This window comes from Grammomys surdaster, unplaced genomic scaffold (genome assembly GCF_004785775.1).
Source record: "Grammomys surdaster isolate TR1022 unplaced genomic scaffold, NIH_TR_1.0 123818, whole genome shotgun sequence".
NCBI lineage: Eukaryota > Metazoa > Chordata > Mammalia > Rodentia > Muridae > Grammomys > Grammomys surdaster.
Window position 1 is genome coordinate 23,643 of NW_021618973.1, and position 23,695 is coordinate 47,337.

General features: G+C 37.0%; 1 pseudogene; it reads left to right on the forward strand.

Moving 5' to 3' along the window:
- The first annotated feature begins 22,219 nt into the window (after positions 1 to 22,219).
- Positions 22,220 to 22,994, forward strand: LOC114636385 (annotated as a pseudogene).
- The last annotated feature ends 701 nt before the right edge of the window (positions 22,995 to 23,695 follow it).

Genomic DNA, 23,695 nt, shown 5'->3' on the forward strand with positions numbered 1-23,695 from the left:
TTCCAGAGGGTCTGTATATATATGTGTGTGTGTGTGTGTGTGTCTGTGTGTCTGTGTGTCTGTGCCTGTGTGTGTGTGTCTGTGTGTGTGTGTCTGTGTCTGTGTGTCTGTGTGTCTGTGTGTCTGTGTGTGTGTTTGAGTGTGTGGTGCTTGCTTCAGCATCTTTTCAAGTTCAGGTACTTACTACATCCAGGACAACTCCAGAGAAGCAACCCACAGAATCTCCAATCTTCTCTCACAGACACAGATGCTCCTAACAGACTTGGTTCTTCTGATCTATCCACAGACAGTTTCAAAGACCCTGGACCACAAGGAAACAGCCATTTCTCCTAAGATTGAACCAACAGTCCCATACACATTCTTCTAAGTTTCCTAGAGACACATCACCACAAAGTCAAGAGGAAGTGGTTAGAGGTCAGGACAACCCTATTCCTGCTCCACCATCATCATTTTCTATTTTTTTCTTTTTTAATTAAACTAAAACTGGGGGAATGTTAGCATTTTTTCTAAGTTCCATCCCCCAGTTACCTGGCAACAGTCAGGTATGTCTGCCTCACTATAAGAGGGGATGACTGCCCCTCCACTTTCTCTCTTGCCTTCCCACTCCTAATCTGTCCTCTTGTCTCTAACTGCCTTCCTCCCCATTCTCTTTCCCCACTTCTCTCTCCAGGTGCTCATGTCCGGTCTCTATTTCCCTACTCCTCTTCTCTGCCTTTCTTTGTTTCTACTACCCTCTTAACTCCCCTCACCATGCCCTGTATAAACTCTATTCTATACTATACCATTATGTTGCTGGCCCCCTAGAGGAAAGGGATGTCTCAGCATGGGCTGGCCGAGGCACCCCCTTTACCACACCTCTCCATATATCCACTAAAACCTATTGCCCCTCTCTGTATCTTTATATAAGACTAGTAATGTAGCATATGTGAAACAAGAGGTTCAATCCACATTGAAAACTATGAATTAGAGAAGACATAAGAGTTGGAACTGATTTTGACACACATTCTTATCATTCAGTTTCACTAAAGAACTCTGAATAATACATAGTATATTTTTTCAATTCATTTGGACAGTCTTCCAAAACTATTTGTAAAATCAAAATATCCACTAATTTCAACACTATTACTCTACCAACATATTTGTGCAGATTGATTCTAAATATGATACCAAATAATACCTACTAACATTTTTATTACCTCTTGATTGGACATAAGAAATTAATCACCTGGCGTTTCAGTCAAAGCATTTCTGTCTAAGAAGAGAAATGTGGAAAACCTCCACATCTGAGATATTAATTTATACTTCAGCAGAAAGATTCCCCTTATAATTTATAGTTTTCATTTTCCATTGCTGGATTGTTCAGGATGAATTCACTTGTTAGTAAATGTGTTATTTGTAGAATTAATACAAATATTTTAGATTAAATACATGTATTTGCAAAATAATTCTATAAGATGATTTTAAAAATAGAACTAACCAATTAGCTCAAATGACAAGAGTTTATGTTTCTATCCCACTTAAATGAAATTTTTATCCATGGAAGGCAGACTATGGAGTTGAAAGCCACCACATAGGTGATGTTATCCTGAAAGTTCTCTACAGAAATGAATGGAATATGCTATATTCACATCATTTAATTGGTGGATTCCTAACATTAAGCATCTATAAAATACCACTTTAAAAGTATCAGATGATTATCTTAACTACAGAACAAATAGACATATCTGCAATACAGTTATAGCTTAATTCAAGAAAAAGAAAATATACAAGCTTTCAATATTTTATGTCTTAGTGAAATACAAATCTAAACAATTTTGAGACATACTACTCAAATCCAACAGGGATACTGTTAAGTACATATGTCATTTTACCTAGAATGCCATGGGAGATATATTCTATTGCATTTTTGCATTGTGTGAAATGTTTCACAGTAGAAGAGAGTGTGGGGCTAAACAAGAGTGCAAATTGGCTAGTTGTGAAATGTGGTGCTACCTTTTAGATAAATTAAGACAAGCTCATAGGGTATAAACCAGAAGGCTACTAAACTTAAGCTCTGCTCGAAACCAAATTTTTCTACACAGTACATATTCACACATTCCACTTCACTCCTAACTAATGCAAACATTGCACTGACATCATAAGAACATGCAAAGGCTTGGTATGGAAATCACATTTAAGTTATTCAGTCTGCTTAACTTTTTGCTGTAAATAGGTATTATTTATCCTCAATAAAATTAATGTGTGTGGTGGTGGGGAGGCCTACTGAATGTATAGCAATATTCACTGGATTCATTATGTCATACAATTTAAGTAGAAGTGCCTTCAATAAAGTGTTGGAAGTCGGGACATATGGAAAGGCTCTAGAATCTTTCTTGATACACTTCCTCTAAATTTCCTGTGTCACTAGACATTAAATTGTTACTGTATCCATCAGCCTTAGCTGATGATGCTTATGGGTGAAGATGAGCACTAGAGCAAGCAAAGCCTTGTTAGAAAGTTACTTAATTCTTTGGAATAACAAAAAAAGAAGGAGTTATAAACACAGAAAGGCAGGATGTGGGGAAGGGAATGACATTGGAATGTGGGTGTTCAAGGGGAATACAGATATCTTTCAGAAGTGACAAACTCTAATATTGGAGGTAGAAGAGTTCTACATTACAAATGTTGTCTAAGTAATATATTTGTTGAAATATCTATCGCTACTTTGTCCAGTGGCTTTGAGAAAATACCTAAATAGAGGACCACACAGATTATTGTGTGACAGAAACAATAAGAACAACAATAACAAAATAAAAAAACCCTAAAAATGAAATGATAAAACACTATAAAATTTAAAATAATTTGAAACAAATTATTTTAAAATTATGAAGAATATGTTAGTATAGATAATATTTAAAGATGGAAATTCTTTATAAATACAACTAAATGAATGTTTTTCAATTCATTTACAACCCTGTTAAAGAATTTCTAAACTCCTTATCTGTCATTCCCCCAACTATCATCTCCTGTGCATATCTTGTGGTTTGCTGGTGCAGTATTTCCTCAAAAGTCACTTAGGGGGTGATCCAGGGCTTCAGCTGAATATGTAAAAGTGGAGGGCCCTGCTGGACATAGGTGGAAGAAGAGAACCTTGACCTCATGAAGGCTGGATGCCCCAGGGGGTGGGAATTTTGAGGGTGGGGAGGTAGGAGTTGGGGGGGGTAGATAGAGGTTACATCCACAGAGAAGAAGGAGGAGGGGCGAGGGGATTGGGGGTTCCGAGGGGGTGGTGGGGGATGGGGTAAGGGGACAACATAGGAAATGTAAATAAATCATCCAATAAAAAAAAAGAACAAAAAAAAAAAACTAAAGCAACAGCACATGCTGGCAAAATGTAGAGAAAGAGCAACACTTATACATTGCTGGTGAGATCTCAAATTTGTACAACTACTATGGAAATCAATCTAACAATTTCTCAGAAAATTGGGAAATATTCTCCCTGGAGAGTTAGCTATACTGCTCCTGAGCATATACCCAAAAGGTGCTCCACCATATCACAAGGACTTATGCTCCACTATATTCATAGCAGCTTTATTCCTAATATCCAGAAAATGGAAGCAATCCAGACATGTAACAACTGAAATATGGATACAAAGTGTGGTTCATTTACACAATAGAATACCATCCAGCTATTAAAAATAAGATAATCATTAATTTTACAGGCAAATTGATGGAACTTGAAAATATCATCCTGAATGAGATAACCTAGACCTTAAAGGACAAGCATAGTGTATATTTAGTGATAAGTGGATATTAGCCAAAAAGTACAGAATACCTATGATATACCCCACAAAACCAAAGAAGTTAAACAACAAAGACAGCCCAAGTAAAGATACTTAAATCAAACTTAGAAGGTGGAATGAAATTGTCATGGGAGTCAGAAGAAAGGAGGGAGCTGGGTGGTAGATATTAGGAGGGGGATAGGTGATAGGAAGGGGACAGGGGATAGTATCAGCTGTGTGGGAAGACAGGAGTGAGGCTCAGAGGGCCAGTAGAATGGATGGAAATATTCAGTTGCTGGGGTTGGTGGTAGATGTTTAAAAAAGTATCTAGGCATTCACAGAGACTTGCGAGGTGGGAGGCTCCCAGGAGTCAAATCCAGATTTTAATTTGCTCTATTTGGCCTAGTACCTCATTTCCATGAAGAACATAGCAACTCCAAGTTAGCTGTCTTGAGAACTAGATTTGTGTTTTCCTTGCCTAAAGCTATTACAAAACAGGAGCCTTTGAGTAAGGCCATGCACAATAGTAAAGGTGATCTTTCTCCCCTCCCTATTTTCCTCTATTTATTCACTATTTCCACTTATATCATTTTGATCTCTATATCTACACATATCTCAACACATCCACAGCTTTGTCATATTTTCCTTTAAACATATCATTCTGTTAGGTATGCAAGCTTCTTCCTCTGATGTTTCTCAATGATGTAATACCTATGTGATTGCTCGTGCTTTCTTTGTTGAGTTGAATCTATACTGATTATCATTTCTGACCCTAAATTCTTTGGCTCTCAGTTGTTACCCAAAAAGGGAAACCTCAAAAGAATAAAATTTCATAGGACACAAAAGTCCTCCAGATAATATGTGATATATACAATTGAGAAAGGATTTGTGCTGCTGCTTCAGTCTCTCTGAGAACATATTATCACTGCTTACTTGATTTACTCAGCCTGCCAAGGTCTTCCCCAGGTCCTCAATGTATATATTATAGTTGTTAGTCTAGTATTTTTGTGGCACTCCTAAGTATTACCAAGTGTGTCTCTTACTCTTTTGCCTGCCCTTGGAAATCATTTCCTCCTGTTGAATTGTCTTGTTCAGTGTTGATCTGAAAGTCTTTTTATTTTTCCTTTTTAGGATATATCTTGTTTTGTTGTGTTTGGTTGTTGTCTTTTGTAGTTTCACTCTTTTCTGAAGGGAAATGAAGAGAGAGTGGGTGCATGGGAAGAGGGGGAGCTGTGAGTAGAGAAGGAAGATAAATCTGTGGCCAGGATTATTATATGAAAAAAAATAGTTTCAATAAAAGTGACAAGAAAACATTTTGTGGTTACAAGTTGCAACTCAGGTAAGACAGTACATCTTTATAAAAAGACATGATGTGCTATAGAGAAGTGATTGGTCGAAACGGAATGTTAATGAAGAATAAGGGTCAGTCCATAGAGAATACACTGTCAAAGCATGCTAAGAAAATCTAGTGGCTAAAATTCTTTCAATGGAAGTATGAAATACTAGTCTGACCCTTTAGAGAGACAATTAATGTTCTAAGAAACTCATCACTTGCCTGACCTCATAGACAGGAAGTGGCACACATGGAAGAGAAAACAAACCATATGAAAGCAATTATTTCCCAAGGCAAGATGGTAATTTAAACCTTACTATATAATATGGATTTGAAAGTTAGCATATCAAACCCTTGATGGCAGCAGTTTATAGCCAGGATGACTGCTAGTGTTAGACTTCACTGATTCTGATTCCTGAATCAAATTATATTCCTTCTATTTAAATCTCCAGGATATACAAGATCTAAAACTGAGGTAGGGCTGAAAGATCTTAAATCAGAAGCAGTACCTTCAGAAGCAGGAAAACATTTCTTGCATAGGAAATAGGAGGATGTGTCTCAGAGCAGGAGTGAGGGAATACCTGGAAGTACTCTGAATATGCTGGGATTTCGTTAGCTTTGTCACCTGCAGGATTAGTGACCAGTCCTTCTCTGTAGCACATTATGGTCAGGCTTTGGCTAGACCCACTTAAGAGCTGGACTCTAGCCAGGAGTCCCTGGCTGTCCACCCTGACTGTTAAAATTCTGGCTGCAGAGACCTTTATTGGCTCTGTTTGACTCTGATTGGATAATTATGTGCAATGGACAAAAGAACCATTCAGAAGAGAGATCTCAAACTTAGCATGGAAAGCAAAAGTCTGTGGTAACCTTGAAGATAGATCTCTGGGGGAGCTATTGATTTGTCTGTTTCTTCATCTGCCCCATGTATTACAAGAAAAGCAGAAAATTTTGAAAGGGGAAGACAGGATAAAATGTAATTTACCTTTGGCTTAGATACCAACTGATAGTTAACAAAACCAGCCAGTGGTACCTCGGGAATGAAAAAGCATCTACTTGCTTGGCTCTAGATCCTGGCTACCTAGAAAAAAGTCTTCATTTATGCATGCATTTCTGAGTGTGACTATGGGCTTCCAAATGGAGCAATCTGCTGATTCTTTGTTACCTGACTGTGGCAAGTTCCTCTAATGCTATTAAGAGATGGCCTGAATTATAATACATAATAATATAATTATGTCTAGTAGACTACTATAACTTGGATTTAACAAAGAAATGTTACCTTTAAACCCTGGTCCAAATACACAAAATTAACATAGGGTATCTCATAAAATGATAATAATAAATAATTTAAGAATTATTTATTTTAGAAAAAATAATATATTTGTATATTCTCAAAAATTTTGTGCATGCATATATACGATTTTATGGGTTGCTGGACACATATCTGGATGCCAGTGACCTCCATTTTTATTTCTCAGGTGCAATTAATAATAATACATATAATATTTTCTTCAATAGTAATATATGAATAGTTTGTGTTTGGAAACATTCAGACCATTTCCTATACTAGAATTTCTTCCCTTGTCACTGCTATAACTTTATCATTTGAAGATCATATTTTCCTCTGTTTTAATAACAGCTGAGTTTACTTAAGACACCTGCATATACATGTATATGTCACCATCTCCTGGAAGATGGGGTAGACTCTAAGTCAAGCCTTCATGAAAGATACACCACTATCTACTTCCATCAGCTCAATAAATACAAATAGCTATTCTGATAAGGGTTTTCCTTTTTGAATCCTGTATATAGGCATACTAGGAACTTAAATTTCTGGATAAACTACATGCATCCCATTTTAGCTTTGGAGAACTTATGAGTGCAGATGTGCTTATACTCATCAAATACTGGTTTGGTGCAGATGTATATTACAACTAGTAGATTTGAGATTTTTCTTCTTCCAAGACTAGAATTCGCCAAACAGTCTAGCCAAGCTGTTCAGTAAAACTCAGAGATCTCTTTGTCATCACCCTTCCTCATAAGCAGGGATTGCATGCTAATATGTGTATGCCACGCCATATGCTCTTTAATATTTGTGTTCTAGAAATAAATCCTAAGTGGTAGGAGTTTCCCAGGAGAATGTTGCTGACTGAGTTGTCTGCATGGATATACATATAACATTAGAAACAACAAAAAGCATGATGAATTAATCTCAAGGACCATGCTGAAGCCTACTTTATGCAGGCTGTAGCCACTGATTTAAAAACTTACTTAGTAAAATGACTCAATATATAAAATTACATGGGTGATATCCTGGTATGGGAAGCTTTTCCACCTCCCCCTCCCAATTTAAAGACTAATTAATATCTTCCCTATCCTCTCTTGGATTAAAAATTGTCCCTCACAAAATAGAGCTTATTCTACCCATTGCATTCTTGAGAATAGAAATTTCCCTTATCATAATATGTCTTCGAAATCCATCTTTTCTTTCCCCAAAATTTAACTCTTCCCTCACTGCAGAGCTTTTGGTGTAACATTAATTGGCTTCCACCCTGGATTTCCCTTTTACAAAAGCACTGACCAGTCCCTCTTTCACACATTAAAATGAAATAGAAACCCATCCTTTCTAAGAATTCTCTCCCCTGAGGAAATTCAAGCTCTAAATTCTGTCAATATGGTACTAAAAGTCATGTCACTTAGTAGATATGATCCAAAAATGCCTGTACAGCTTCTTATCTTTAATCTCTCCTTTATTCTTGTGGGAACTCTATATCAGGTCTGTGGAGTGCTTCACAGCATGGTGGATGGTGCACCTGGAATTTTAACTGAGGTAGATGCAAGTGACATTATGATTAAAACTGCCAGAAATAAAGCCCCACAAACCTTAGGGAAATATGCCAATATTCTTGTCACCCTCTTTTCTCTCTTCTATTTTAATTGCCTACTCAGATATCACTTCTGTTTTACTATTAGCATAATAGGAGTTCCTGAACCAATTGATAACACTTACCCTAATAAAGTATTGGTTTCTGCCCTCCCTCTGGTGCAATGGTTGTCCCATCCCCAGAACTTTACAAAGAAACCCATCACCAGGGACCTCTCAATATTTTCTAATGGAGGAAAGAGGGCATCAAATCAATAATATTCTACTCTGTTTGGTATGAACATCTTCCATTACTTGATTCAAAGTGTTGTCCATCACTTCTCTCTCTCTCCCTCCCTCCCTCCCTCCCTCCCTCCCTCCCTCCCTCCCCCCTCCCTCCCCCCCCTCTCTCTCACACACACACACACACACACATACACACACACTAAGGAATCATATGCTATCCATTTAGCACTGAAAGTAGTCAATAAATCCATTAATCTTTTTTTTTAAGTGAGTGTGAATGTTGTCAATTTTCATTCCTGGTTATCAAAATTCTTTGTCAAATTTGACAACAAACCTCTTTTCTTTCTACTCATACATGTTTCTACTCTTTTACAAAAAAAAAATGCCACTCCCTTCTAAGGACTCCATGTCAAATCTCACAGTCTCCTAACTGGTTCAATATCTGAGGGAAATGTACTCACTTTTAGGAAAACATTCACAGCCTCCACTGAGTAAGGATACCAATTCCATTCATGCACATGCACAAATATAAAGGGGCTTCACATCCACTTCCCCCATATTCCTCTTGCTCAGCTTTGGAAGAAAATAAAAACATGCTATTTTTATTTGTCCTTTGCTATTCCCTCAACTTTACAAAGTATAGGCACTAATCCCTGAGGTCTCAAATCCAATGTCCTCTGGCAAATTGATGTCACCACAATTCCTCTATTCAGCAGACAAAAATACGTCTTTGTTATTGCTGACATATACATTTTGTGGGCTACATCCCAAATAACAAAAGACTTAAAAAGGCTAATTCATCTTATCCTCTACAAATTTGTCACCATGGGCATTCCTCAACAGATAAAAACTGACAAAGGCCCTGCGTTTACTAGCTCCTATAGCAACACAGGCGACTGCTTCAATGAGGTTTCTGTGTATGGAGGTTGTAAACATTGCTGATGTTGAAGTAAATCCACTAGTCACTGTGGGGCCATGCTTGTCGAACTTAAAACTCATTTTTAACTTTCCATCAGGGATCCTGAGATGAAATATGGAATGAATGGTAGTCATGGGGAAGCTCTATTCTAATGGCTATGCCACATACCCTGTTGTTGACATACATCTTTCCTGCCAGCTTGTCCCTGCCTCTAAACTAGTCTTTGTCCACATTAACATTCTTCAACTGGATGATGAGACCTAGAAGTAAGACTATGTCACACCTGGCTGGCTATAATGCATCTAATATACAGATGACTCCCTTCCAATAACCATATACTCTCTCAATTTTTTTCTGAAATTCCCTCTACTGGCCACTATTGGTAGCTGGTCCCATTTATATCTTGTTTTATGAACCTTGTAGGCCTTTACCCACAAAGAAGTTACAAAACATTCTTCTCTTCAATATATTCTTCCTCTCTTGCCTCATAGGGTCCTCTTTAAGATCTCATCATCCACATTCCTATAATATCACTGTCACTACACTAATATGTGTTAATCTCTCCCCCACCATTCTCTGGTGCAATAACATTACCAGTTTCTATATTATACTCCCTTTTCAAGGTTTCTGTATGCCTATAATGTGTTTAATCAGTATAAGCCAGAAAAACTCCCTCTATCATTTGGGAGGTTCCCAAAAGAAAAGGGAGATCTTCGTTTTCTACTCATAGGACTGGATCTCTTCATTATGCTTGATGCTAAGCAAGCCTCTGGAGCAGCCATGGTCCAACCACACCTTGTGGCTGGTGATTTCCAGTACAGGTAGAACAGGGCAGGTATTCTACTATTTACAGTCTCCAGTCCTGCCAGCAAAAGAACAACTCCAAAGAAGATTCTGGACATACTTACTGCTGAAGTACTTGCATTGCCTTGGGGAAAGAATTCTCTCTCTCTCTCTCTCTCTCTCTCTCTCTCTCTCTCTCTCTCTCTCTCTTAATATAGGCTGGTGAAACAAATCATATAAAGGCTCAAAGATATCTGGACATCCTATGTGCCCAACATCCCTAACACATGGTACTCAAATTCTCTGCTAGATTGGATTTTTCCACTACTTCTCCCCATATTGGCCATGGGAGCCCTACTCTTCCTCACACCTTGCCTCATACAATTTCTAAAATCATAGATAAGTAGCATTATAAATATCATTTCCAATCCGGTTCTGGTTTAATATCAAACTCTTCCCAACATAAAAGTTGATGACTATGATGATTCTTCTTTACAAAGCTAAAAGGTAAGAACAGGGGACCAGAAAATCATGTGAATAGGGGACCTAGTCTGGAGCAAAAGTGATGATGAAATGTGTCCAAACACTGAAAATCTACTCCTGAAACTGGCAGGAGTTAGGACTGCTTCTTCCTTGCTCTGGGCCTGAATGTCTCAACACACCTAAAGTACACTTTAAGGCTTGTGACTCCCATTTTAACAACCCTTGAGGTAGTTGCATATTCTTGTGGCAAATAAAGGGTTAAACTTCCTCTTTCCCTATAAGGACATGTCTAGAAAGCACTAGAAACAATTCTTCATACAAATAAAGCATTCCAAGAACCTTTGTCCTAGTCACTGATGTACACTCATGCCAAAAGCCCCTATCCACATCCCAAGACTTATATATCCCTTAGACACCCATAATAAAGAGAAGTGTTTCACTGAAAATAATCTCTAAAATGGCTATTTCTTCTGCACTCATACTGAGTTCATCCTATCTAATCCACCTGGCCAAGCTAAGGTTCCTTTTTTTTCTTTCCAGTGCCTTGATATGGCAGGAGAAAGAAGCATACCTGGGTTGGCAAAATATGTTTGTTGTAAAGTAGCAGGAAACAAAATCTCCTTCTATGAAAGTAAATTTTAGATGCAGTTTCAATTTGAGTTTAAAAAGAAAACAGAACAATTTAGTGTATATAAAAAAGGAGTTCATTCTTATATGGAAGTGAATACACCCTACTTATCTCCAAAGGAAGGTTAAATTTGATACAGTTACAAGTGTAGGATGACAGGCACTTGCCCTCCTTATAATTTAATTCTGTACAAAAATTTCTCATGTCATTATTGTACTAGGTGACACATCTTGACTGACAGACGTAGTTATAAATCATGCAAGAATATTATCTACTATTTTTCTCTGAACCAATGCAAATAAAAGTTCCAGGATTTAGCAATCTTAGAATTAGCCACAAGGTTGGAAATGTGTTAAGTCTCCTTAGAGAATGTAATTTTCCCCTATCGATTATAATAATGCTATAGATAGAATAGAGCTTCATATATTCAGCAAAGCTTTCTACTGTGGAGACACAACTTCAGGACATAAAATTTATTGTTGTTGTTGTTGTAAATTTTATCATATTTTCTACATTTTTCCAAAATAATGATGTGAATCTTCAGAACCTAGTTTCTTTGGCAAGCCAAGCACAGTAACTTGCACATACAATATGAAAGAAAATATTCTGCAGTTGATAAGAGGCATGTGTTTAGATTGTGTATCTGCAAGGGAATGCATATTATCTACAAGGGAATCCAGCCAAACAGACCATACTTTGTTGAACTATTCTCTTCCCTTCAAGGTCCTACATCATATCCTATGAGGAGCCAATAGGAAATTAAAGGCACAGATATTCAATTATGTGTCAGCCCTGTGGGGAAAATGCTTTAAGACAGCATGATCATACTTTATTCCTGTATATCAAGGACTAGCTTTAATATCCCTGTGATTCTGGATGCATAATTAAAGTCCTTTCAGCACTGCCAAGACACAATAAATACTTTCTACATAGGTAGAGAACTATCCCTTCTTACTCATTCAAGCAATCTACTATTTAAATTCAATACGGGCTGACCATGAATGTATGTAAAATTAGTATAAGTTATTTTTGGTGTATCAGAAAATTCCAAAGCTACTTCAGTATGAAGAAACAGAAATGTGATCATTTTCTTTTAGCCAGTCAGCCTAGACATGTGTGGCTACAGTTAGCTATTCACTGTTCATGAGCCAGCATCTCCTTGTGAGATAAGAGACAGAATAGAGGGATGACTGTACACACTAGCCATTTCCACATGTACTAAGAAGAAATCAATGGTCTTTTTCCAACTTAGGGAAAGTCTTTTTACCCTGGGCTTTATTCCCAGGCATAGGCATTCTACCTAGATTATTCAGGAGAAATCCTCATAAAACCATATGAAAACAAACCTCACATCTCTATGTCAGCAGAATCCTTCTACTCACTATACTTCTGCTACAGTTGGAAACTGACTTGGGGAGCAAACTCTGTCATTCATGGTGGTTGTCATGAGCCAGCCCCAGCTTCTTGTTTGTTTATTCTTGAGGCATCAGAGGGGGAAGAACATTGGTGGGGATAAGACTTGGTCTTATGAGGTATTTAGGGCTGCTGTAAATAATAAAATATTTTCCTATCTTAAGTCTAAATCACTTTGCTTGTCTGAGTTCCTCTGAAGTCAGAAACTATTTAGCACCACATCATAAAACAGCAGGGGATTAAGTGAAAGATTTATTGCTGATGTTCCTTCCTCTAGTGAAGCAGCCAGAAGCCTCTCTAGATAAACTAGTTAACACTTCGTGAACCAGAGAGGAAGGAAAGGAAAATAATTAAGATACTGTATACAGACAAACATGCACAGACTCATACATTCAAACATTCATACACCCACACTCTGGCCAAGCATACATATAAAATACTATGTCCAAAATTATTTGATAGGACTATTTTAATTATAAACCTTGTAAAACAGCTAAAAAAGAGAAATTTATCTCTCCATAGACATATGTATAAAAATGAAGAAAAACATAAAAAAATTGGGGGGTATAAAAAAGTCAAGAACAGAGATAGTCAAAACGAATTTTTGGTATATTTTGAAATTTAAGAGTTTCTTTTGGCTTATTCCACTGATAGTCTACCCAAAATAATTGGCTGAATTTTATCCAGGAATTCAACATTAATATGCAGAGATATAAATGGTGCCTGCTTACACAGACTTATAACCTCCAGTATTTATTATTGCACCAACACACAAAATGTAGAAAACAATAGACATACAGGAGCACAGTGATAGATATCTCATAAAACAAATACAAATATTTTTTTAACTGTAGAGAGATGGGAAAGATCTGACTAAATTAATTTTTCTTGTTATGGGGAAGATGATGTCAAGGAAACAATACGTCAACCCATGGGACTTGATAAACCTTCTTCAGGTGAGGATCAGTGTGATGGCAAAGTATGACACTGGTAATAGTTTGAATATTAACATTTTATGTAAAAACTGTCATCTACTGCTTACTGATTCCATGATTATTCCATTATGAGAATCTTACCATACAGCAGTGGTTTTCAACCTTCCCAATGCTGTGACATTTTAATGCTGTTCCTTACTGTGTGATGACCCCAAACCATAACATCATTTTGTTACTCCCTCATAACCTCAATTTTGCTACAGTTATGAATCATAGTGTAAATATCTGATAGGCAACATATGTGATATGCAACCTCTGCTGGGGTCACAATACACATGATATAATCCACTTTCTACAGTGGCCTCCTTCATAGCTTAGCTAAAGTCCTACTTTTTTTTTTTTTACATCTGTATGGCATAACATTGCCTCATTGTTGAGCTGTGTTCAATAAACTTCCTCTATGACTGAGATGTGTAAAATAAATGTACTAAGATTACTGGCACAGTTGATGCTGTCCTTCAGCACAAGTACAAGCTACCCAATCCAAGTTTTCTATCCTCCTCTTTGTCCTTTCCTAATTCCCTTGTAACCTCAGCTAAGTAAATAAAGAGCAGAGAGAGAATACTATACAAAACTCAGGTGATACAATCTAAAACGATAAGGAGCATGTTTGTTTAAGGAATTTTGACAAGGTGTCAGGATGTGTGTATGAAAGACATCATGTAGCTGATATTATCATGCATGTCCTCTTCAGAGACACCACATGACAAATTGGAATAATAAACACTCCCCCGTCATTATTCCATTCTTATTCCTGCAATATGAATAACTGTGTAGTAACATAAAAGAGGGTATCTTCGACAACAGAAAGAAATTTAGAAACAATAACACGTAGAAAAGACAGCTCAACCAACAAAATAACATTATTTCAAGTCAGATAAGTATAGAGCATCTATTGTCCAGAATGATAAAAAATAAAATTCTGTAAAATTACCAGTGGATTGTATATTTCAAAAGAGCAAACTCCAAAAAGTAGCTATGTGTCACTATGTCGAGAAAATAAAAGTTCTCAATATTTTAGTCTTAGTGATGAGCAATTGTAAACATCATGAGCCTCAATACACAAATCTCAAAGGCATATTGTTAAGTAGAGAAGTCATTATACTTAATACAACTTTGGAAATATGATATACTACATCTGTCAGCTGTGTGAAAGTTTCACAGCATCTGAGAATGTAGTGCTAAATGAGAGAATGTACAGACTGGCTACTTTTAAGAGCCAAATAGTCTCATCTGTTTCTGAACTTATTTCTGTTGAAAGTTCTTTTTTATTGGATATTTTATTTACTTACATTTCAAATGTTTCCTCTTTCCTGGCTTCACCCCTGGAAAGCCCCCTATCCCATGTCCCCTCCCCCTGCTTCTGAAGGTGTTCTTCCACCCACCCACCCACACTCCTGCCTCCCTGACCTGGCATTCTCCTACACTGGGGCATCAAGCCTTCATAGGACCAAGGACCTCTTCTCCCATTGATGCCCGACAAGGCCATTCTATGCTACATATGCAGCTGGAGCCCTGGGTTCTTCCAGGTGTACTCTTTGGTTTGTGGTTTAATCCCTGGGAACTCTGGGGAGTCTGGATGGTTGATATTGTTGTTGATGTTATCTTGTGAGTATACACATATGTCTGGAAGGAATCACAGAAGCCAGAAGTGGAAGTCAGAAGCCCTGGATCTGGAATCACAGTCTGTAGTAAACCATTCATAGTGGATGCTGTGAAACAAGCTGTGGTCCTACACATGAACAAGGGATACTTATAATGACTACACAATTATAAGCTGGTCTTTGACTTCAGCTAGACCTCTATCTTTGCCAGGATATTGGACTACTATCAACAATATGTGTCAGTTCTGTTGTCTCAAGACTCTAATGGAACTTTTATATATTTAAATAAACAAAAGAACATGTAGATGACATTTATTTTTGGCATTTATATCATCAAATATTTCCTATGCTCTCAGACATAGGTACTCCAGGGCTGACAGCATTTCCATCATAAAGTGAAATCAAGGTAGACCCTCATTTTAATGGCCTAGATACAGGAATGAAATAATCACATTTTCTAAATGAATATATGAATATGAAGGGTAGGTACTCTAGCCATAAAAATTAAAGTAGGAGTCCTAGTTATGTGCATGTCGTAGTACTTCCTGTTATCTCACAGTGTACAGAATGTACACAGTACACAGTTTATTGGTAACTGGACAATTTCCTATAGGATGTTATTTTTTGTCTTACTTCCTGATTTGACATTAGGTGTGTGGCAAAGTGAGCTGTGAGACAGGGAATGGGGAATGAGCCTAGAGGAAGAAAGATGTTAAGACCTGTCCAAACCCTGAAAATCTCATCTTGACACTGACAGGAGTAAGGCATGTCTACTCCTTTTTCTGGACCTGTATGCCATGGTACACACACATAACCATGTAACCTCAATCTCCACAATGCTTTTGGTAGTCACATAACCCCAGAGTTAAAATACAGGTTAAATTGCTGAAAACCATCTCAATGGAGATTTATTTCTCCCTCCAGGCACCCAAGACAACCTAGTTCCTATAAACCCACCTGCAACTGGACAAGCATCATTAATTTTATTCCAGCCTATCTTGAAACAGTGGTTGAATATGTTACAGCTCTCCTTCATAGGGGAAATCAGCACTGTATAAACCTTGGTGAATAGGTAGAATTTTTTTGAGGTGAGTGTACATTATTGGTTGGGGCTGAGTTAGTAGGCATGCTTTATTTTTATGAAGAGGAATTCTAGGTACTTGAACCAATAATTTGGACATGAGGCTGTGTGACTACCTCACGCAGGGCAGAGGTGGGGGTCACATGGATATTTGCATTGTAGCATGCAAACCCACAACAGAGAGGGAACAATCCTTACTCCTGCAAGTCTCAAGATAAGATTTTTTAGGGGTTTTGGACAAGTCTCAAACTTACTCTTGTTTCAGGTCCACTCCCCTTGTCACAGAGCTTGCTTCACCCCACAATTAGATTTTAAAATACAAGGACAAGAAAGCCTGTAATAGTACCAGCCTTCTTCTTCATAAATTTTTTTTTCCTGTGCAGCTATAAATGTAGACTGCAACAACAACACATAACTAACTAAAGAAAAATAGAATGCTAATGAGGAGACACTGGTTAGTCACTATAGATTCCTTGAAAAAGAGTATCAAGGAAATCTGATGAGAAAATTTTCCTCACTGGAAATATAGAATACTACCCTGATACTATAGAAAGTATATACGTTTTCAATAATCTCAATTCCCGCCCTACTTCATAGAAAGAAATGGACAGACAGGGAAGGACAAATATCAATAAAAACTCTTATTTGCCAAAGTGCAATGACAATTTAAACATTACTGTAGAAACCAGATTGAAAAGTTAAAACTCTGACCCTTGATAGCAGCAGGATGAGATTAACAAACATTGCCAGCTTTATAATTCTTAAACCACAGAGGGCTTTGGTGACAGAGAATCAGCAAATGATAAATGTCAAAGCTCTTAGAGAGTCTTAGGGGGCCATGTGAAAATTACCTCTCCCATAGCAGTCCTACACAGTGGATCCCTCAAAGGAGTGCAAGGAACAGCACAAATCCATGATCTCTGTCAGAAACTGATGCCTAACTGTAACATGTTTCACAGAGATGTTACAAGATCATAAGACTGCAACATGGATGACTAATATTGAAACAAAAGCACTGACTTCAGAAGCAAGATCACATTTCCTACACAGGAAGCAAGAGCCTGTGACTCAGAGCAGGAGTGTGGGGGGATATCAGAAAATCCCTGCATATACTTGGTTTTCACTGGCTTGGACACTCACAGGGTTTAGGAGCACTCTTCCTTTGTTTTCACAGCTTATAATCAGGCTTTGGCTAGATCAGGTACCAGCTGGTACCTGGAATCTAGCCAGGAGCCTGACTGTTAAAACCCTGGCTGCAGAGATTTTTATTACCTCTGGTTGCCTCTAATTGGAGGAGTGTGTCAATTCAAATGGAGAGTGGATTAAGAACCAATCAGGAGAGAGATCTCAAACCTAGCCATGAAATGCAAAAGCCTGCGGTTACCTTGGTGATGTGCACCAGAGCTGCTGATTCATCTATCTCTCCCTCCTCCCTGTGTTTTGCAGCAAAAGCAGGAAAAGTAGATGAGGAAGATAGAAGAGAAATATAATTTACCCGATCTTTTCCTACAATTAACAATAGACAAGACCAGACAGCAGTACCTGAGTGCTGATCACATTTCAAGCTGCTTGGGGGAACATTCTGCATATTTAAATGAAAGCCTCAATTTCTGTGTGCATCTCTTTGATTGTGGGTCTGGGAAGCCAAGTGCAGCATGATACTGACTCTTTATGATTTCCTTGGTTCATTTCCTCCAATGCTATGATAATATCCTTGAATTGTAACACTGTATAATATGCTTATATCTATTAGAGTACCCTACAAAAAGCAGCTTGGATTGTAAAGGTAAATGATTTTTCAAGCCCTGTTCCAAATATGGCAAATTATAGAGAATCTCACAGAGTCATAATGATAAAAAGTAATTTAAGAGGTATTTATTTTAACAAACATATATATATATATATATATATATATATATATATATATATTCTTAATTTTTTTCTTTTTAAGTTTTTGTGTGATTACACACATTTGCAGGCAAGTGGTAATAAATTTTGTTTTTCAGATGCAATTGACATTCATAAAATTGTATTTAATATCCATATAAGAAATTATTTATTTGGAAAATTCCCTGCCATTCCCTACAAGAGAATTCTTCCCTAATCACCACAAACACTATTTGATTCAAAGTACATATATGTTCTTTTTCTTTAATAACAAATCAATTCATTTAAGGCATCTGATGTACTTGAATATGGGACCATATAGTGGAAAAATAGAAGCATCTCACAGCAAGCATCCCTGAAAAATTCTGACTCTTTAGCCATACTAAGATTTTGGCTGGCTAGATATAATTTACAAATGTATACACAATAGCAAATTTGGGGAATTCATGGGGGATACTATGCTTAAATACTCATCAAATATGATGCAGGTGTAGATTACAAATGATTAAATGTTATAGTGTTGTTTTTCAAAATGGAATTTGCTAAAACCTATCATACCTGACCAGTAAAATTCGGAGATATTTCTGTAACTGCCCTCCTTCATATCCTCTTATCCTTGGATTGCATGCTAATATTAATATGACTAGTGTTTAATATGTTACTCTAAGAAAAAATTATAGGTGCTCACATATCCAAGGACGCATGTTGTTGACTGCGTCATCTAACTGGCTCTGCATATTACAGTCTCTCTCTGTCCCTCTGTCTCTGTCTCTGTCTCTGTCTCTGTCTCTCTCTCTCTCTCTCTCTCTCTGTCTCTGTCTCCCTCCATCACTCTCGCCCTCACCCTTGCCCTCACCCTCTGACACACACATGTCATATATATGATGTAACTCAAAACCACTCTGCTGCTTACTCTGTAAAACTCCTTCATTTTTTCTTCTCTTGTTCTGATGTTGTCTACTGTATTGTACCAGTGTCAAGTTTAGTCTTTCTATATATACCTAAATTGTTACTCATGTACATCTCCTCTATGATTTCACATGTATACTGGAACAGGAGAAACATAGAGGATTCTCCTATATGTTTGATCTCAGATGTTTATCAAATTCTCAACATTGTTCCTTACACTTTACAATAAGTTCCAGTTAAGAATTTCTTACGATTGTAAAGCCTTGGAAGCAGTCCCCTATGTCATTCAAGTTTTATTGTTTCTACTCCTTCTTCTCTCACTGAGACGAGACCAAGCAGTCTTCTGCTGTATATGTGTTGAGGGCCTCATATCAGCTGATGTATGCTGCCTGTTTGCTATCTCAGTGTCTAAGAGATCTCAGGGATCCAGGTTAGTTGAGATTGCTGATCTTCCTATGGGGTCATCCTCCTCCTCAGCTTCTTCCAGCTTTTCCATATTTCAACTACAGGGGTCTCTGTCTTCTGTCCATTGGTTGGGTCTAAGTATCTACATTTGACTCATTCAGCTGACTGTTGGGCTTCTCATAGGGCAACCATGTTAGGCTTCTGTCTATAAGCACAGCATAACATCAGTAATAGTGTCCAGGCTTAAGATGAATTCCAAGTTAGGCCAGTCACTGGAACTCCTATTCCTCAGTCTCTTCTCCATTTTGTCCCTGCAGTTCTTTTAGACAGGGACAATTCTGGGTCAGAGTTTTTTGACTGTGGGATGGCAACCCCATCCCTCTACTTGAAGCCCTGTCTTTCTACTGGGGATGGATTCTACAAGTTCCCTCTCACCACTGTTGGACATTTTATCTAAGGTCCCTCCCTTTGAGTTTTGAGCATCTCTCACCTCCCAGGTCTCTAGTACATTCTAGAGTGTCTCCCCCCCACCTCCTACCTCCCAAGGTTGTCTGTTTCAATTTTTTAACGCTTCTGAGGGCTTTTTATCAATATCAGTGTTTCTCTCTCTCTCTCTCTCTCTCTCTCTCTCTCTCTCTCTCTCTCTCTCTGTGTGTGTGTGTGTGTGAGAGAGAGAGACAGAGACAGAGAGAGACAGAGAGAGACAGAGACAGACAGAGAGAGACAGAGAGAGACAGAGAGAGAATGTCATTAAAATATACATTAATTCCAGTGAACTTTTTGGGGATTGATCATTTATGTAAATTTCTGAGTTACTGAGAGGACAAATTAGTTTAATTTCATGTACTAATTTCATTCAGAAAACAAAGACTGACTTGAAATTATCTTCTGTGAAAACTATATTTCAATTCTGAGAGTACTATGATTAGGAATTAACATTTTAAACAAGAGTTTTTAAAGTACTTGCATTGTAAGCAGACAAAAAGGTGGTACGATATTAATCATTAATTTTTAAAGATATGTAAAACAAAATCCCATTATATATAAGTATTGGTTATGGAACAAATTATACCAAGTAATCTAAAAAATATCCTAAAATACATTTTAAAAATATTTAGTACCTTCAAATACTTCAAATGTTTTAATTCATTGACTTGAATCTTAGAATTATCAAGATACTCAAAATTCTAGAAGTTATTAGATATTAAGACTATTTCATTCTAAATTATTGATGTTTTAGTTTTGCTCCCATTGTCAAAATATTCTAAAATTTATATGGGACTCCAAGATAGCCAACACTGACAATATCAGGAAATCAAGGGAAACCGTTTTGAGTTTGATACACACTTTCTGTACTCAAAGTCATTATAAGCAAGATATTTCCTATTGTTGATTAGATAAAGTTTACATGGATGGAATAAAATTTAGTGCACAGAAGTGAGCTAAGAGGCAAGGGTTAGAGACGTATGTATTTAACAATAGAATGGAAGGGAGTAGGGAGTACAAGGCAGAGCAGGAGAATCTCTGTGATTTTGAAGCAAGGGATTTCTATATGAGAGCTATCATGACATTCAAACCTATATATAGGTCAATTGTTTAAAATAACAGGGTATATGTTACATTTCATATGTAGAAATATATATGTAATGTACTTGTTCATGTGTGCATAGATGTAGTCTGTGCACAAAGTATTGTAGTGCAAGAGGTCAAGTTCATATAGACTCCACATTTAATTACCAACTATTTTTTGAGATAGAGTCTGTTATTTATCTCAAAGTTCACCAGTGTATATAAACTGTGTATTACATTATGGGATTATGATATACAATATAATGCTTATTTACCTGTTTGTTCAAGGAGTCTGAACTCATCTCCTTCTGCTCAACTGCATGGATTAAAGACTAAGTTACCTCTTTAGTGTTGAACATTTATTTATAAGGTAAAATAATTTTTATATAAGGTAAAAATTGATATAATATTAATATTTGAAAAAGGGGTGGAACAGAATGTGGAACAGCCTAGAACACTGACTATTCTTCAATAATACACTATTTTGATTCTGAGCACCTACGTAGCAATTCCAAAATGTGCATGCCTTAAGTGCAGGGGATGCTATAATATTTTCTGTCTATTAAAAGGCACAAAATAGGTATTAAAATATCCATTCAAACAAAGCAATCATATTAATAAAATTAAATCAATTACTTAATAAAAAATAAAAAATCTTCTTCACAATACAGTGTTGAAATACCATCAATGAAAGAGGAGCAAATTTAAAAAGAGTCAATGGTCACAATAGTTGTAAACACTCTCATATCATTAAATTAAAAAGTTAGTTTGTTGCAAAAGACATAGAAAATAACTAAAAAGGAAATTAGATAGAGAAACAAATTTTTAAAAATAAATATCTCCAGAAATATTCACATTAGTATTTTATCTTCATATTATCCATTTCCAGATTAAAGAGGTGCATTCCTTAAACATTTTAAATCAGCTTTGTCCTACTGTTACTTTTAGGTGAATTGGGTAATGAAATAACATAATAAATACTGTACTTAGTACAGCCCATTCATAAATAAAGAATCCTAATACATATATGTGAAAATAAAATTTTCATATATGGAAAAATAAAAGAAAATCCTGTTAAACTATAAAGAAAGTTTATCATTCATTCAACTCCCACAAAATAAATGACTACTTGCATTTTTATGCAAGTGTTACTCCAAATGGTAACTCAAACAACAAAGATATTAAAGAAATGCATGTCTGGGTTTGTGTCTCTATGGTCACAGCTCACTAGAGCTTGAAGCAGAAGGACCATATGAATGTAAGAAATGAAAAAAAAATTGCTGAGAAATCAGAGCGAAGAGTGAAAGATTCTAAATATAAAGACTCTTTAGTTAATTTTTCAAATGGGTAGGTCATGCAGGAAGCATCATTATCATTGTCACCAGTGGCACCACCGAAAGCAAAGTCAGCACCAGCCATCCTTACCAATATCTGTAAGTGGACAGCAGGCTAACAGTCAGAATGAAGGCTTGATTCTTTATTTGAAAAGTATTAGGAAACCAAGTCCCTCTTCCAAGGCAGGCATCTCTTTGCAGGTAATCTTCCCTGGGATATGATAGAGTAGGAAATGAGGAAATTCTTTTAAATATATGGGAAAGCAGATGAAGTTTTAATTCATAAGAATAAAGGTTTTGGCTTTTTTCTCTTAGAAACATGAACCATAGTAGTAGTAATTGCCAAATTAAAACTAGACAATCTGACACCCCATGGAAAACAGCTGCATATGAAGTTTTTCTGTCATAATGAGTTCCTTAAGCTCTACAGACTTCCTCAGTACTTGTCTAACAAATTACTGCCAGAAGCCTTTTCTACATTTGGCCAGGTAGAGAGAGCTGTGGTCATTGTGGTTGACTGATGAATGCCTTTAGGGAAAGGCATTTTTGAATTCACAATCAAGCCAGATGCCAAGATAGTTCTGGACTGATAGAATGAAGGCCACTTCTTTCTAAGCACATTTCCTCAGCCTAGACTTTAGAACCCATGCTCCAGTTAGATTATGAATAGAGACTTCCACAAAAGGTAGCTACAGAAAAACAGGAATTCCTAATGGTATTCTGTCATATTAACAGAACAGTGCCTAATCCTTTTGTAATCAGAGAGGCCTCCTCCAGAAGCTGATCAAAGCAGCTATACAGACTCACAGCCAAACATTAGATGGAGCTTAAGGAACTCTGGAGAAGTGGAGGATGTAGGATTTAGAAGGATGGAGAATACCTGGAGAACATGGCCTACAGAATCAAATAAGCATGGCTCATAGGGCCTCAGGAAGACTTAAGGCTACAACCATAAAGACTGCATGGGTCTTCACCAGGCCATACATGCTGTGGCTGCTTTGCTTGGTGTTTCGGTTGGACTTCTACTAGTGGGAATGTTGGAGTCCCTGATACTTTTCCTCCTATTTTTTCATGACATTTCAGAAGGAAAGCACCTTTAAACCAGAGAATGGCTTCTGAATTTCTAAAAACCCCTTTGCAATAAGCCTCACCTTGCCACAGTGTGCTTCAAAGTACTTGGAATATTGACTTGAAAGGAGAGCAAATAGAGACATAAAGGCTACAGAAATGTCAGAGAGATGATGTGTGTGAAAAACTGAAGAAACAAAGCAGACAACAGAATGAAAGGGGAAGATAACACTGTGAACAAGATTAAGTGCACAGATGATGAAAAGTTAGAAGTTAGGGATAAAACTGCCTTTTAAAATTCAATCAATGTGATGGTTTGGAGGTAACAATTATGAACAGTGCCACTAAATGAGATGTTGTGTTAGTGCACTGCACTGAGAGGACTCCAGTACTCCTGGCAAAATCCAGAAAGATATG